This window comes from Rhynchophorus ferrugineus, unplaced genomic scaffold (assembly GCF_030347505.1).
Source record: "Rhynchophorus ferrugineus isolate W39M unplaced genomic scaffold, kcgeb_rfMv2 rfM3, whole genome shotgun sequence".
Taxonomy (NCBI): domain Eukaryota; kingdom Metazoa; phylum Arthropoda; class Insecta; order Coleoptera; family Curculionidae; genus Rhynchophorus; species Rhynchophorus ferrugineus.
In genome coordinates, this window is record NW_027472582.1 from 8,002,298 (window position 1) to 8,021,008 (window position 18,711).

Genomic DNA, 18,711 nt, shown 5'->3' on the forward strand with positions numbered 1-18,711 from the left:
ACTACACATGCACAGATTTACTTTCATTACTTTTTATTTTCCAAGCTTGTATCCAATTATTTATATTGTCACTTGCCTGTTGTAACTTTCGTAAGGCTTCTTCACTATTGTCTCTCACAGCTATAATCGCAGTATCATCAGCAAATGTAGCCATCGTAATAGTTTCCATTTGTGGTATATCACAAGTGTAAAGTTGATAAAGCATTGGTCCCTGTACACATCCTTGTGGTACATCTGCTTTAGCTTCTTTTATTGTAGAGTAAGCTTCTTCACGTTTGACTCTGAATTGAATATTCTGGTTGTAATGTACGATTTTAATAGTTCGGTGTGCTGTTTTGGTAACATTTTCTTTAGTTTATGAACATGTTAAACCTTATCGAAGTCTTGTGCTACATCTAAGAATACAGCTGAGCATACTTTTTTACTTTCGTAGGCTTTTTCGACAACATCTGTTATTCTGTCGACCTAGTCAGTTGTTGAATGCTTGTTAATAAACCCAAACTGGTGTGTTGGTATTAGGTTTTTTTCTCTATGATAGTTATGACTAACAACAAAGTATTAATTAAGAAAATAAGAATATTAAAAGCGTAAATTATATTTCCGTCGAACTTGTTTAACACCGAATGATTCATTCTAACCGTCGCATAAAGTAATAAAAATATGAATTGGATATCATGTGAACATTCCAAGGTAGACCATTAGGGCTTAACGGACCAACAGGACCGCAAACTCCCAAATATAAACCCGACGAGAATCCGCGATACTCGTCCTCCGGCCCGGAGAGAGTTCGGAGCCACTTCTGAAAAGTCTCCGGCAACAAAGGCGAAAAATCCGGCCGAGCTCGACGCGACCTCTCGCCTTATGCCGTTCTGCCGCAATAAAAAGCAAACTTCTCAAATTTTCAGACGGGGAAACAGCGTTCCGACAATCAGTACTTGCCACTTCCCAACAGCCCGTTTGCGGCCAAAACAATTGCCGCCAACTACGCCCCGCACCGCCGTCAACGGGCATCACGTCGTCACGCCGCGTCCTCGTCGCATAGCCGACTCGCCTCGGGTGGGAGCGAGCGCGACAGAGGCGGCGTCCCGCAGGAAAAGCGCCGGGAATCGAGAAACGGCCGCAAGTTAAGGGTAAGTGGGTTTTACCTAATGTCGGGCTCGTATAAGGGTGTAAGGGAGAAGTTTTCTTTGAAAAGTGACTTTCCTCGGACTTGTTTCCTTTTGAGACGAGCGCTCTGGGTCAAGGTGGTCCCCAAAATAACGGATAAATACAACGTCGATATTTCAAAACATTCTTTGGAGTTTTCTTGTTTTAGATATAAGGTTAGGGAAAACTAATGTCTATTTTACCTAATACTGAAAATTACGTATCCGTAGTTGATTTACGGACAACACAAACGACGAATTGTAATCTACCGCATAAGAGTTGAAGTTGGCAGCGCGTCGGCCACAGCCTAAAATATTTGTTTATATAACAGGTCAATTAAAAAGTCCCCGGCTTATTATAGTAAAACATATTTTTTGGCAAAATTAGTTTTTGATCCTCCAAATTTTCGATACCATTTTTGTAGTACGGTTTGTCCTTGCTTCAAAATAGGCCTTGGTTTCGACGATCACATCTTCATTCGATGAAAATTTCTTCCCAGCGAGCATTCTTTTGAGATCTGAGAACAAGAAGTAGTCGCTGAGGGCCAAATCTGGAGAATACGGTGAATGAGGAAGCAACTTATGGACTTTTGCCATCGTTTTCACCGACTTGTGACACGGTGCATTGTCTCCGTGAAGTAGCAATTTCTTGTTCTTCAAATGCGGCCGTTTTTCGATGATTTCGTCCTTTAAACGGTCCAAAACGCTATGTAATATTCGCTGTTAATGGTCCTTCCTTTTTCAAGTTAGTCAATGAATATTATTCCATGCGAATACCAAAATACAGATGCCATAACCTTCCCAGCCGACTGTTGTGTTTTCCCACGTTTTGGAGCAGGTTCATCGTGTGCAGTCCACTCGGATAACGGTCGATTGGACCTCGGAGTGAAATGATGAAGCCATGTTTCATCCATTGTTACATATCGACGCAAAATCTTGGGTTTATTACGCTTGATCATCTTCAAACACTGCTCCGAATTATCAACTCGTCATTTTTTTCTTGCTCAAAAGTGAGCTCGCGCGGGACCCACTTTGCACATTAAATATTCGTGAATGATATAATGTACACGTTCAGTTGATGTCTTTAGAGTGTCTGCTTTTTCATTCAATTTCAATTTACGGCCATTCAAAATCATTTTGAGGATTTTTTTAATCGTTTTCGTCAGTAACAACCTATTTTGTGTGACCACTGCGTTCAATGTCTTCGCAGCTTATTTCACCACGTCTAGACTTAGCATACCAATCCTTGATGATTGATTCTCCTGGGGCAGTGTCCGGAAACTCCATATCAAGCCAAGTTTTTGCTTCAACTGTATTTTTCCCTTCAAAAAGCAATATTTTGTCAACACTCGAAGGTCCTTTTTATCCATATTTTTTCACAATAACAAAAGTTGCTTCATTCAAAATGCTAAAATTCACAAACTAATGATCCGACAGCTGTCAAATTTATACACGCATCTTTTGAGGGTTATGGGTAACTAAAAATATATGGATATAATTCTAGTAGCGCCATCTATGTGTCAGGCCGGATACTTTTCAATTGAACTGTTAATTTGTGTCACCTATTCTATTTCTATTCTGCTTTTCGGCTATTCCTGGTTGCTTCATTTGGTTGTATTTCCTTTTATATTATATTTATATTTGCGCTAAAAATTCTTCCTCAATATAAGCTTTAACCTTGCCTTGCCTTGCCTCAAAAAAAAAGGCAAACAATATATTAGCGAATCTCAAATTTAAATTGTACATATGGAGCCAAAATCTTATATAATCTTATATACCAGCATCTCACCTAAGCTTAATTGCTGGGATACTATCCTAAATAACTATTTTCCAAAACAATGACAGTTATTACCATTCCTTCCTCACTTTATTTTCTCTAATTTCCATCTTCTCTCGTCGCTTCGGGACCGATGCCGCGTATTCATACAGTTTCGGTTTTTATTCTCGTTCGAAAATACACCGACCAATCTAAATTTGTAACATTATTTTCAGTTTGAGAATAATGTCCAAGTCGATTCATCTCGTACGCAGAGGTAATAAAGAAGGTTCGTTTTACTCGACTCGAACCTCTACATTCGTTACGCCACCTGAAGTCTGTTTTATTCCTCAATAAGATTGCGTTTTCGCATGTGACGGACAATATTGCTTTCGGATTATTTGCTTTGGATCGATGAGAATTAAATTAATTAGGGATACATATTGAAAAGTGAAGCCGATAGGCCATGAAGTTAAGTAAATCCTTTAAAATTAATTTAAAAGTCAAAGATAAGTTTTTAAATTATGATAAATACCGCAATTACCAGTGAGAAGAGCTTAAAATATTTCCCATCAAATGACAGTTATATCTGTTGAAAGTTATATCCCGAAAGCACTATCCTGCATAGAAAACTATAGAAAGAATAAACTATATTGCCTTCCTTTTCGGCTGGTACATTTTTATTATGTTAAAAAAAAACGAAAACATCTAAAATATTTAGATTTGGTTTCTATTCTTGTGTTATTCTTATTATTAGCTTATAGCATTAGCTTTAAAATATGGAAGAACAAGTGTAAGTGCAGAATGTAAAGTTAAATTTTTAACAATAAAGTTAAGTTATAAAATTCAAACAGCATCAATTTTATTTATAGTGGCAATGTTAGCTGCCAAATTTATAACACATCATTTTCAACGACATCGAACAGGTTCAACATATACCAAAATCTAATGATAACAAGAACAGAGAAGAAAATGATTCCTGTTGTGTCGGAAGTAGTCCAGTCATTAATGAAGTTTGTACATCAAGAATAGTAGCAATAATTATCTGGTAATAATTGAACATTTATTTTAAACATAATATATTTTAGTAATGATTTAAATTTTATTTTATAGGTAAGATGTAGTTAGAATTTGTTGAAAGTGAAAGTTGAAGAATGTGGAATTCAGAGAATCAGAGAAGAAGAAATTAGACAGCATTTTGCATCAGTGTGTGTACAGTGAAACTATGAAATAATTAAATTTTCTAACAAAACTAGACCTGGATCAAATAAACAAAATATAAAACCATCAACGACACCCTAATGATCTAATGACAAGGAAAATAAAATGCATTATTATATAAGAGTATAGGTAAAGAGATTACTGTTTTGTAAAAATAACGATGCATTGACTGAGATTTCTTCAAGCTTAACGATCATCCATTCGCTTAGGCTAGTAAATGTACAATATGTTAATCGAAAACTCGATATAGTCAATTCAATAGCAAGTTTTGTGGATCAAGAATAGTAGATATCATAGTTGATCATTTTTGGGGATGTTTAGGAAAATTTCCCTGCATTCATAAATGATGGTGGGTTTTTCGTTTGGTTTTAACTATCTTGGCTGGACTTGATCTAAACGATTTTGGCTTTTTTTCTGATTATGCTTATTTATATATAGAAATTATTTTTATTATTTCATTTTGTTAATTTTTTTAAATAAAACGTGTTATTTGAAAAAAATCCTTGTTTGTTTCTCTCTTTATATATATTTTCAACAAAAAATCAATTATTTATCAAATGTGTATATATATTTATAAAAAATAATTTATATATAAAAAGGAGTAAGTAAATGAAGCTGTATATATGCATACGCCAAATCCGGAGATATTAGTTGAGTATTGTATCCCGTTATGACGACGTATAACATGGTGTACTGTTTAAAGAATAACGTTAACGTTGATCACGAGTGCCGGTTATCAAAATCTCTTCTGATAGATGGCTGGTGCCACACCTGCCGCTCACTGAATCATCCAAGTCGATGCCGCCCGAGCGGCAGCACTTAATAATCTCCCAGCTAATCAAAGATTTCTAATTCTAGGCCGCATCGCCAGACATTATTCACGAAAGTATGAAGTTGTACATGAAATAGACCTGTCCAGGTGACAAATACGACTGGCCGCTTTATTTCGTTCGCCGTTATTATCTCCAGAATGGCGCACGTTTCGCTAGCAGTCTGCCATTCGCGCCATATTGACCATATATCCTAGATCTCGACGTCTCTCGTCTACTTACCTCTCTGCGACATACCAATCGGATTGATTTATTTTATCAATCTACGCTCCTATATTAATAGAATTATTAATATCTCATGATTTACTTGTCTTTATGGTTCCTTTTTGTTTCTAAATTTACTATATACTTTTTAGGGAATGTTTTTTCAATATTGACACACTTACTAGTTGTTGAAAAACAAACATTTATTACGTTAGTTTGTTCTGTCGCTATTCAGTACGTACTTCAGGCTTTTTAACCGAGTTCGAAAAAGGAGGAGGTTCTATGTTCGGCTGTATAACGGGTCAATTGAAAGGTCCCCAGCTTGCTATAGTAAAACACACTTTTTTGGCAAAATAATTTTTTTTTATTTAACATAATTCCCACCAAGGGTGATACACTGATTATAGCGACCCTCCAACTTTTTGATACCATTTTTGTAGTACGATTTGACCTTTTCTTCAAAATAGGCCTCAGTTTATGCGATTAGCTCTCCATTCGAAGAAAATTTCTTCCCAGCGAGCATCCTTTCGAGATCTGAGAACAGAAAACAATCGCTGGGGGCCAGATCTGGAGAATACGGTGGATGATGAAGCAATTCGAAGACCAATTCATGGATTTTTGCCATCATTTTTACTAACTTGTGACACAGTGTATTGTTTTTTTGAATCAGCACTTTCTTTTTCTTCAAATGCGAATTTCGGCGATTTCGTCCTTTAAACGATCCGATAACGCTATGTAATAGTCGCTGTTGATAGTTCTCCATTTTTCAAGGTAGTCTATGAAAATTATGATTTTTTTAATGCTTTTGTTGGTAAGTTCTTTTGGGTGTACACTGCTTTCACCTTCTTCGATGCTCATTTCACCACGTCTAAACTTGCATACCGATCATGGTTGATTTTCTTGGGGCAGTCTGGAAACTCGGTATCAAACCAAGTTTTTACTTCAACTGTATTTTTTCCCCTCAAAAAGTAATATTTTATCAACACGCGAAACTTCTATTTATCCATTTTTTCACAATAACAAAACTTTCTGCACTCAAAATGCATAATTCACAAACTAATGATCCGACAGCTGTCAAACTTATACACGCATCTTTTAGGTATGGCAGAGCTTTATCATACCCAAATATTCGTGAATGATATGATGTACACGTTCAGTTGATATCTCTAAAGTGTCTGCTATTTCATTCAATTTCAATTTACCGTAATTCAAAATCGTTTTGTGGATTTTTTTAGTGTTTTTGTCCGTAACAACCTTTTTTGGGCGTCCACTGCGTTCACCATCTTCGGTGCTCATTTCACCACGTCTAAACTTAACAATCCTTGATGGTTGATTTTGCTGGGGCACTGTCCGGAAACTCGGCATCAAGCCAAGTTTTTACTTCAACTGTATTTTTTCCCTTCAAAAAGCAATATTTTATCAACACACGAAATTGCTTTTTATCCATTTTTTTTCGCAATAACAGAAGTTGCTTCACTCAAAATGTTATAATTCACAAACTAATGATCCGACAGCTGTCAAACTTATACACGCATCTTTTAGGTATGGCTAACTAAAAATGGACCTAATTCTAGTAACGCCATCTATGTGTCAGGTCGGGGACTTTTCAATTTACCTGTTAATGCTCTTTTTTACAACTTAATAGTATTGTCGATGGCATTATCTTTATAAAGAGTATAGGGTAACTTTTCTACCAAAATTATCGTAACTTGTTGTTTTAACACAATATGTATATACAATTTTTCAAGTCGAGCTTTTCGAACACCCACGCGATAGGAGCCTGCAGATCGTTAAAAATCAACGAAACAAAAAATATAGTAAAGATCTCGAGACGAGAGTACGCGCGAGGTAGCAACTGTTTTGTCAACTTAATATCGTCGGTGGCATCATCTTTATCAACCGGTCAGGAACATGATGTGGCGACCGGGTGCGTGCAGTGTCAATGCACCGAAAGGGGCCAAAATAAAGGAACAATCCGCCGTAAATCAGAAACGCGGAGCGTCGCCGACCGCAGCCTCTGGCCGCATCGGCGTCGGTCTAACTGCACCCACGACCGGTCTACGCGACCGGGTGCATTCCTTGGCAGCGGTCCGCGATCCGCAGACAATAACACCACATCTCACCTCCGCACTCATTTATTACGCGACGCGTATATTTCTGGAGACGCTCGGTCGCTAATTGCCGTATTATGTACGGTTTCGCTATCGATACGTCCGAATCGTCGTCGAGAGCGCTAACAGCTGCACACGCAACGTTCTATTAGGCTCTCGGCCGGCCTGAATTATACGACTTTTAAGCTGTGCCGACTAGTTACCGTCTAATCGCCGACCGTTCGCTACCACTCATATTTATCAACTCCAATAATGATTGTTTATTGGAGTGTGCGCTTGTTATTTGGATGAACTAGGGCGTTAGTTCTAGGCATCGTCCAACTGTGGGCAAGAAAACGGTTGGTGTTGATGTTTGATCCGCCAAATAGTTCGTGACGTTTTTACCAATTGATAATTCCATTTAATTGTAATCACTAATTGTATCACTATACTCTCATTGTAGGTGCGTATAGTGATACAGATCAATCGAAAAGTCCCCGGCCTACCACAGTAAAACATATTTTTTTGGCAAAATTAATTTGTTTTATTCAATATAATTACTTTTTAGGGTGATATACTGTTTATAGCGATCCTCCAACTTTTCGATTCCATTTTTGTGGTAATATTTGTCCCTTGCTTCAAAATAGGCATCAGTTTCGTCGATCATCTCTTCAATCGACGAAAATTTCTTCAGGGTCAATGTTCTTTTTCAGGGTTAATGTCAAGTCAATGAAAATTATTCCATGCGTATCCCAAAATACAGACGCCATCAACTTGCAGGCCGACTGTTGCGATTTCCCACGCTTTGGAGCGGGGTCATCGTGTCCAAACCACTCGAATGACTGCCGATTGGACTTCGGAGTGAAATGATGGAGCCATGTTTCAGCCACTGTCACATCGACGCAAAAATTCGGGTTTATTACGCTTGATCATCTTCTTCTTCAATCAATCTTCAATCACTGCTCTGAATCATCATCTCATCGTTGTTTTTGGTTTGAGCTCGCGCGGCACCCGCTTTGAACAGAGCTTTCTCATACCCAAATATTCGTGAATTAGATGATGTGCACGTTCAGTTGATATCTTTAGAGTGTTTGATATTTGATTCAGTTTCAAATTACGGTCATTCAAAATTATTTTGTGGATTTTTTAAATGTTTTAACGGTAACAACCTCTTTTGGGCGTCCACTGCGTTTACCGTCTTCGGTGCTCATTTCACCACGTTTAAACTTAACATACCAATCCTTGATGGTTGATTTTCCTGGGGCAGTGTCCGGAAACTTGGCATCAAGCCAAGTTTTTGCTTCAACTATATTTGTTCCCTTCAAAAAGTAATATTTTATCAACACGCAAAATTCCTTTTCTATTAAACTTTTCTTCAGAAAAATTGATACCATATATTTCAGTCAAAATATTTTTCACTTTATAATTTTCTTTGTCCTATTTTTCTGGCAAAATAGCGATACTGTCCCTAAAAACAGTGTCTATTTAGCAGTTATACAATTATCAGCTCATTTGTACACAACTTTAGTACTTTGAAATCATGTGTCTGCCAAACCAACCTGTATCGATCTGATACAGTCGTAATTAGATAACAGGTCAATTGACAAGTCCCCGGCCTGACACATAGAATGTGTTACTGGAATAAAATCCATATATTTTTTAGTTAGCCCTAACCCTCAAAAGATGCTTGTATAGATTTGAGAGCTGTCGGATCATTAGTTTGTAAATTTTCAGTTTCCATCACCAAATATAAAATACCATAGAGAGCTTTTCCTGTTCAACTGAACTATACCTGTTAAACTTCAATCATTATACCTTTGTAATCGAAAAAAAACTTTTTAACCTTTCAGATTGTTTATTTTTCAGCCGTACATTCGGTCGTTGGGCATATTTTGCGCTCGTTGATAGATCGCCGGTTATTTGCCGAAATAAATCACCGATACGGCCGCAAAACGAAAGGGCCGTTCGGCGACAGGGCCTCCATGCAGCCCCACGGCTGTCCGGATCGAATCCTGCTGCGGCCGAGGGCCGATCATTAACACCGACCACGATAAATAAACAGCCGCCGACCGAACGGCCCGTAAATCGACCGCCTGCGACCACCCCTTCTTTCTCTCTCTGTCATCGAATCACACCCCCTTCGTCCCTCAACAATTACTAATCAACGATGCCAATTCTTCATCCAGTTAAATATTGAACATATTGTTATTTTCGGTTGATTATTGGTATTTTAATATTATTACCCAAACTTAGTGTCATCTGATAGATGAATTTTGAAGCCTCGTTTCAGTTATTGGCTGATATTATCCTATTGACGTGATGTATATAGACGGTCACTATTATGATTGCTTACCTATATAGGATCCTGCTGGGGGGTTGTAACCTCTGGACTGAAACACTGCTGTGCATTTCTATGTGTGTACATCGTTGAGAATTTCTGACACAGCAGTTTTGATTATATTTGTTTTCTATTTTTTCCTGAAACTCTGGAATAACACAATATGAATGAGATTATTGGCATTTAGAGTATATCCAACAGCAGCTCTGCAAGCCAAGGGCTTCATAATATTTAGAAGAACATGTTCAACTTTTAAAGCTGCCCTTGGTTTGGTTCAGATTGGTTTCGATATACAACAAAATTCTAATCTAAATAAAATAATTAAACAAAAATACTCTTATCAAATATAATTTATTTTAACATTATAGTATATCTAATTCATATATTATCGAAGGACTTAAAAGTATAATTAAGTACACAGTTATAATAGTGTGTAGGTTAGGGTCATTTGTGATCATATTTTCATTGAACTCTTTTTCATACTATTTATGAGTTAGAGTTCTAGGCGCGTTTGTAATTGTATATCCTGGAGGCCTAATCCGCACAATTAACAATTATATATCCAAGGAATATATTTTACTTTCATTAGAGGACATATTTATCTTTTATGCTTAGCTCTTGTGTCCTTCGGTATAGTGTTTTTTTTGCAAAGACATCTTGATATCACTGTGTTTCTCCTTCGTTTGTTTTTTTAATACCTGTATACATCTTTCTTGACAAAACTACATTTAATCTCATCTGCAAAACTGCAAAACAGTTATTATTCTTTCTCTCCTGACTCATTATAACCAAATGCTTATATATATTCTGAACAATTACACATATATCTGTGCACGTAAACATTTTAGAATCTGCAATAACATTTCCTACAGTTATCATATATTAAAAAAATACTCACCTTTACCCGTTTCCACTCTCATCACACCGCCTTAGAAATTGGCAGCATTTAATCATGTCATATTCAGAAAGATTCATTCAAGTGAATAACTAAGCTGTTAGTTTCCCATCTATCTAACATTTGTTCATGATTTGCCAATTTCTTCTTCAATGTGTCCAACAATTCCTGTTTCCTGCAAGAAACACAATATATCTGCAATGAATTATTAATAAATGTTATGAGTAATAAAACCTAATCAATTGTTATTCCAATATTTACGTGTTTCCATCAAGTTTAGTTGTCATAACATAATATTTTTATTATCATCTTGCCACGAGTGACCGTTGGGTATATTGCTCCCATTCTGATATATTAATGGCTCATCTAAATACATAAATATGTAAATAATTGTATTAAATTATGTTTGTATTGAAAAACTACTCACTGTTTTTATATATTACGTATATTTAATCTCTGATAGAGCTAACATCAAGCTGATATTAATTACATTTTTAATTTTTTGAAATATTTCAGTGACCGTGTATATACTAATATTTATGAATTTTACTAGCAAATGACGTATGTACAAAATAACTTTGGATAGATTATATACTGATCTACTCTTTGAATTTTATTCTTCCTGTCTGGGATCTCTTAATTTTATTATTACTTGCACTATTTCTGTTTGTTTCTTCGCCATTGTTTCCAATAGCAACTATCGCCGTGTCATGGGAAAATGTAGTCATAGTAACGTTTTTTGCTTGTGGTATGTCACTTGTACCGGGTATATAAAGAAAGACCAAAACACTGCCTAACGGTACACCAGTATTTATTTCTTTCAATGTTGAGTAAGATTCCTCTTGCAAAACTCTAAATCATTTGGCGAGATACAAGAGTTTACTTCGTTAACATATTGTGGAGTTAATACATGAGTCTTTATGTCAAACATTCTCCAAAGCTTCCAAGAATATAGCTGAGCAACTTGTTGGTCTTTCTAGGCTTTTCCATAATGTCTGTAATTTTATATACCTGATCATTGTTTGTTGTTTGCTTTGTTTAGTTTGTTCATAAACAAAAACTGATTTTTATTGGCAACGATATAGTTTTTTATTATTTAATTATTACAATTTTACTAGTCGTTTCCGATAACTTAAATAACTTATGATAACTTAAATCTAGGTATATAACTAGGAGGCCCATCGGTCCTATCTCACTCTCTGGTGAAATAATGTTTATACTGACACTGTATTTTTTAATATATGCACCTCACTACACAACACTACACAAGATCAGATGGTTTGTTTCTTTTGAGTCTGTGTCCTGTTCTGGTGGTATCCAAAAGTTGCAATACTTCAATAGTCTAATGAGAATGGAGTCTTTCCTCATACCCCCTTGTAATTCTTTTGATTTCTTGACTGACTGTGGGTATCTGAAGATCTCGATATAGGTAGTCAGTCGTATAGTATTTAGGTGCGCCCACAATAGTTCTCATGACTTTGTTCTGAAAAATTTGTATTTTGTTTATGTTACTCTTTGCAGTACATCCCCATAATTGAACTCCGTATGTCCATATATCTTTCAGTATTTGCTTATATAATAGCAATTTATTATGTAATGATAATTGCGATTTTCTTCCAATTAGCCAATAAATTTTTTATATTTCAATTTGGCGATGATATAATTATTATATTCATATCTGTTGATGCAGCTCTCTTGCTATTCCCAACGCTACTAGTAATCAATAATCTGGTTAAACAATATTAAAATAATCGCATGTTGCTTTTAGTTGTAATGCTCTTTCCAAGGTTCAGTACTAACTTTAAAGGTTCTAGATCCATGTCCGGAACTTTAGACACCAAAAATAAAAAGAGAACGTGGAAGAAATAACAAAGCAATTATAAAACCAGGATATTCTCCGTTTCAGGTACCATAACTCGGGAGCGTTCAACAATTAAGAGTAATAGGAAGACAAAAGCGTGATCCCTCGACACGTTTAGCATAGGCATAAAGCAGATTTTTCTGGTGGCCGACCAATTTACATGAGCGGTAACGTTGGAGAACGGCCGAAAGAAACGCGGGCCAACGTACCGGCGACGCCGTTCACGTGTTTATCCGTTTATCGGCATTCATTTGTCGGGCGGCACGGCCAACTCCGTCCGGTGGCGATTTTTGCCATAAAACCAGCTGGACTGGAAAATTAAATTTGGGAAAATGTTCGCACGCACATTAGTTTTTGTTCCTGTTTAGTGTTCGGCCAAACTGGCCCGGTCCGTCGGCCGTAATGTCTAATTGGCGTTATGGGGAATTGGATGGGGAGCCGATGGTCTGGCGGACGTCGGGACCCCCTTTTATTTAGTGGAATTGGTAGCTATTTGACAACCGCGCGTTTTACCCTGAAATAGACGTGGGCCTTTTAATGGTCACATGCGCATTTTTTCGTTCGATAATAACCATCATCAGGAGTCCTACCGTTTAGCAATTACCACTGAAGTGTCCTCTGGTAATGTAACCTTGTGATTTTAACAAAATCGAAACTACTGTATATTGCTCAATTAATATGAGTCACGCCGTTTCAAATATACTTAAAATTTGAGTGGCGGAATTACAAGTAGGCTGAGTAGGTTGGGTTAAAATATTTTGTTGTGCACATTTGCAACTGGAATTGATGCCTTTCTCATCTTCTGTCTGTACATTTTGATGCTAGATATAGTATACTAGTTTTTTTGAGAGGAGAATATTTTAGCCAGTCCACACATAGCAGAACAAATCGATGTTGGCGTACCTCAAGGTTCCCCGCTGGCCCCAGCCTTATTTAATCTCTTTATTTCAGATATGCCGAGAAAAGAGCATATTGACGTCGCCTTTTACGCTGGCGACACTGCTTTCTTCACGGCCGCCAGGTTCGAAGTTACAATTCATGAACGTTTACAAAAGCAGCTCGATCATGCGGTCAAGTGGTTCAAATTTTGGAGGTTGCAAATCAACCCCCTGAAAACCCAGGCCATCATTTTCCACAAGAAGCGTTACGCACTGCGCGTCTCGCAACTTAAGATCGACACCGCAATAATTCCATGGCTGGATAACGTCACGTACCTAGGTCTTCACTTCGACCGGCGGTTCGGTTGGCATTCCCAAATCCAGAAAGCAATCCAAAAAGGTTCGGGGATAGCAAACCTGCTATCTTCTCTGATCTGCCCTTCTAGCAGACTTCCCATCTCCATCAAATGCTTATTTTACAAGATGTTAATTCGGTCCGTACTCCTCTGCGGATCTAATGTCTACTTCAAGTTTGTTACACCCAACCAATTAAACGCTCCATGGTTTGTCAGAAATAATCAAATTCATAGGGAAACTGATACTCAAATCACAGAAATCAAGCACTTCATATCTCAATCATTCCACAAACAACAACTCAGCTCAAGTTCTTCTGAAAACGCGCTTGTTCGCGAGCTGGTCGACATGCTGGGAGCTTAGCACCGCGTCACCGCTAAGCTCTCCCCCTTTTCCAGGCTGAAACGACCTCATCCGTCGCTACAGTCATAACTTTTGCCACCATACAACAGTACCCAGTTGTGTGTTAACTCAGGTTCGCGAATCAATAGAATCGCCGGGCCCTCGTGCCCAATAACGGCTGCCCGATCAGCGGGTGCCATATCCCAAATTTAATGCAGTAGCAGTAGTGATCCACAGGGGTCAACTGTGAGGCGGTTTCGGTTTAGTGTATTGGTAAGCCCAGAGGCAGTCCCACATAACCCGGTCCAACTTGTCACTCCAGGGCAAGTCTCCGCGACCAGGTATGCGTCATGCATTCCACCGCCTGGTTTTTAGGCCAGAACAAAAAAAAACACAGCAGATCAGTAACTGGTTAAATACTCTGGAATTCTGTCCCGCTACCATTTTGATTACCTATAACTTTGGCTATGAAAGTTTCGGCTCATTTTAAGGCACTTTTCGTGATATCCTGGAACATCCGAGGCTCAATTTATCTTCAATTTCGTGACGAAAATTGTCTTCAAAGTGTTGAATCGGTTGAGGCTTTTTCACAGAAACTTTTGATTTTAAAAAGCCCATAAGAAAAAGTCTGGTGCTATTAAATCCGGAGATCTGGCTCGCTCTGCTAAATCGCTAATTCGAGAAATTAATCTTCGTGGAAAAACGTCATTCAATAATTGAATTGTTGAACGAGCTGTGTGTGCTGTAGCCTCATCTCGCTGAATCCACATGTCCTCTATTCCTTGCTCCTCCATTTCAGTCTCAAGAAAATTTTGAATCATGTCTTGATACAGTTCAGCAGTAACAATAACCGCAACAACTTGGTCATTTTCAAAAAAATAGGGACCAATGTTGTCTCCAGCATGAATACCACACCATATAGTTTTTTTTAGTGGATGTACTGATTATTCATGAATTAATAGAGGATTATGTGTTCCCCAGAACCGACTGTTATGTTTAATGACGTGGCCACTGAGAAGAAGATGGGCTTCATCGCATATTAACAATTCAGACGAAAAATCTTCAATTTCACCAGACAGCCTTAGGATTGCATGGTTTTGTGAGGTACTGGACGATTAGGATATTTTCGACGCAATTTCCGCTGAGGGGAATAATGGAACGATTATTTTCAATAAATATTGTCACTATTTCTACTCGTTCTTGTGGCGTATATTTATCCATAATGAAATTTGGACGTCTGCACGACACAATGGTTAAAGCGAAACTGAGCTAAAAGTCACGTAATCAAAATGGTAATAGGACTTCTGCCTCACTTGTCATATGAAGAAAATGAGTATACAGAATTTTGAAAACTTTTACTCAAACTTGGATTTAGATAATACGTCGCATGTGTCCATGTGCACCGGCAACTAAAAATTTAAAAAACTTGAAAATCTATTATTATAAAGATTAAGTTAAAGAAAGCTAAATGAGATGATTTATGAAAAAAACAATTACATTTTTGAATTCTCTACACCTACTTCCCGCTTAACGAATCTCTAAAGATGTACTATGGGCTTTGGCAGAAAATTTCTTCAAGGCAAATGAAATAAGGAATGTCGAAAATGCAATTGAAAATAAATTGAGCATTCCTTGATTAGCGTTTGCGCAGATTGAATAACTCAGTAATGACATGAAGTTGTATATTGTTATCTAATGCAGAAAAACGTCGGGTGACATTGATTTTGTTGGTCTGGAGAGACTTACACCTCTTACACCCTCGTATCCTAATGGCATTTAAAACGTTTCAATGTTGAAAGTATCAATTTTGCCATGCATCCCGGCTGTGAGCATCCGAAATGCCACCCTTCCCCCCATCCCATCCGGCCTGCCGACCCCTCGCATCCCGACATTTCATTCCGCACAGCACACGACGTGTTCGCTTCCAGAACGTAGGTATTATATTTTCATCTGGACCGGGCATAATCCGAATGTATTCGTTAATTTTAAAATAGAAATTACGGAAGAATTTCCATCTTGCCGCCGCCGAGTGACGGCGAGAGAACGAGAAGGAAGGAGCGAGCCCGCGGGGCGGGGGAGGAGAGGGAAGGACGGCGGCGGCGGGAAGAGAGGAACGGGCCTGGAAGATGCAAATTGCGTCGGTCACCGTGCGCCCACTCATTAGATCGGACGTCACTAATTACCGTCCACCGCACTGCCGGGAATTTGCATTCCTGCTGCTGCCGCCGCTGCTCTTGCCCGTTGTTTAATCTGAGCTGGAACGAGAAAAAGACCGGTCCGGGTGGCGGGGGTGGAATTTTTTTTGAAGGAGGGGGTCGCGGAATGAAACCTGACAGAAGATGCAGTAGGACTGGGAATTAATTTTGAAGGATTTTCAGTTTAATAAAGTAATTGAGCTATTGGGAACTTACACTGAACCTACTTCATTGATTGAATTAAATATATCAGGTCAATTGAAAAGTCTCCGGCTTACCATAGTAAAACACATTTTTTTGGCAAATTTAGTTTTTTTTAATCAACATAATACCATATACGATACCATTTTTGTAGTACGATTTGTCCCTTGCTTCAAAATAGGCCTCATTCGACGAAAATTTCTTCCCAGCGAGCATTCTTTTGAGATCTGAGAAGAGAAAATTGTCGCTGGGTGCCAGATTTGAAGAATACGGTGGATGAAGAAGCAATTCAAATTCCAATTTATGGATTTTTGACATCGTTTTCACTGACTTGTGGCACGGTGCATTGTCCTGGTGAAGCAGAACTTTCTTTTTGTTCAAATGCGGCCGTTTTCCGCGATTTCGTCCTTCAGACGGACCAATAAGGCTTTGTAATAGTCGCCGTTGATGGTCCTTACTTTTTCAAGGTAGTCAATGAAAATTATTCCATGCGCATCCCAAAATACAGACGCCATAACCTTGCCATCCGACTGTTGCGTTTTCCCACGCTTTGGAGTGAGTTTATCGTGTGCAGTTCACTCGGATTACTGTCGATTGGACTTCGGAGTGAAATAATGGAGTCATGTTTCATCTATTGTCATATATCGACGCAAAAACTCGGGTTTATTACGCTTGATCATCTTCAAACACTGCTCTGAATCATCAATTCGTCGTTGTTTTTGGTCAAAAGTGAGTTCGCGCGGCACCCACTTTGCACAGGGCTTTCTCATACCCAAATATTCGTGAATGATATGATGTAGACGTTCAGCTAATATCTTTAGTCTGCTATTTCATTCAATTTAAATTTACGGTCATTCAAAATCATTTTGGGGATTTTTTTCATGTTTTTGGGCTTTGGGCGTCCCCTTCGTTCAACGTCTTCGGTGCTCATTTCACCACGTCTAAACTTAGCATACCAATCCTTGATGGTTGATTTTCCTGGGCCAAGTTGTTGCTTCAACTGTATTTTTTCCCTTCAAGAGAAAAAGAGCATATGTTCGAATTACAAGAAAAATCATTGAAATTATGACAAAAAAAGAAAATAAAATTTTAAAAAATCAAATTGTGTTAGTTTAACAGAAAATAATATATGTGAAAGAGAAAACTTATGCCTTACCAATAAAACAACTGATGTCATCAACACCTATGACGTGTGCTGTATCAATTTTGACCCTTGGCTAACAACATTTGTCAGTTTATAACATCGAATTATTTTGAATTACTACTATTTTGAAGAATGTTGCACACATTTGGCAAGGTTATTTTTATAAACTAATTCAGTTACATGTCATCGGAGCATCAGACATCATTCTACCTTATTTTAACTAGCATAAAATCAGAAGGAAATATCTGCGCGAACTTTATATTTTCTCAAACTAAAATTGACAATTCAAGAATTTTGCGTACCTCTGAGTTTGAGGAGGTGCTTTGTTTGCGTGTTCGAATGTATCGTACAGCACTGTATCTCTTTTTAATTAGAATAAAAAGATATTGTCTGTTTCTTAAACGAATTTACAAATTACGACAGGAAATACATTCAACATCTTGATGATGTATGTTCATTGCAACTTTGGATAGACTATATATTACATATCTTTCATATTCTGTTTTTATTCAGTCGTTTTCTTTAAAACTATCTTCTTTTGTCACTTAATTGGATATTGTGATAGCCGCTCGACAATCCCACCTTCTTCGTGCCCCCCCTCCCTCCCCCGTTCCCGTCGCGCGCCACCTCCTACCTCCCATGCCGCCCGTCACCTAACAAGAAAAACAATATTTAATACGTGTACGAATGTAGAAGATCACAGCAGGCCTTCCAGTAAAAAGAAATGCAGGACAAGTGACTGTCGAGCGACACTCAATGCTCAGACAATTGAAGAGCGCTCGGCCCGCTGGGATGAAGTGCGTTTTAATGAGCAACGCTCTGGGCACTGGATGTCTAACGTAGGCCGTTTAGATTTCCACAGGCCGGAGTAATTACGGTTCGACGGTGTGTTGTGACGCGTTCGAATTTTAATAAAATCGAATAAATTGATGTCTAACATTTGGTTATAAAATTACGGGGTAGACAATAACATTTTTCGGGTTCTATTTAACGAGAGCTAGACATATTTTTAATAATATTTGACCTTTGTCAAAAAAGTGTCTATGTCTAGACCCTTTTGCATTGATGTAGGGCTACGGCATTGACTAGGGTACTTGTTGGGTTCACAGAGGCACTAACGATTTTGCCTGAGCACTCTCTGCAAATAATGTTGCAAGTTTAAAGTTTTATTATTTTCATTTCACCAAAATCCGCCAAGAATCAAAAGGTAACATGTTCAATGTGTAGTGGTGAATTTCCTTATGAGAAATTGTTCAT

The 18,711-nt window shown here is 37.9% G+C and overlaps 1 long non-coding RNA gene across 1 annotated transcript; it reads left to right on the forward strand.

Moving 5' to 3' along the window:
- The first annotated feature begins 911 nt into the window (after window positions 1–911).
- Window positions 912–4,496, forward strand: LOC143193868 (uncharacterized). Its single transcript, XR_013005120.1, has 3 exons — window positions 912–1,130; window positions 3,774–3,949; window positions 4,015–4,496. It is a non-coding gene; the product is annotated as an uncharacterized LOC143193868 (long non-coding RNA).
- Window positions 4,497–18,711: the final 14,215 nt, after the last annotated feature.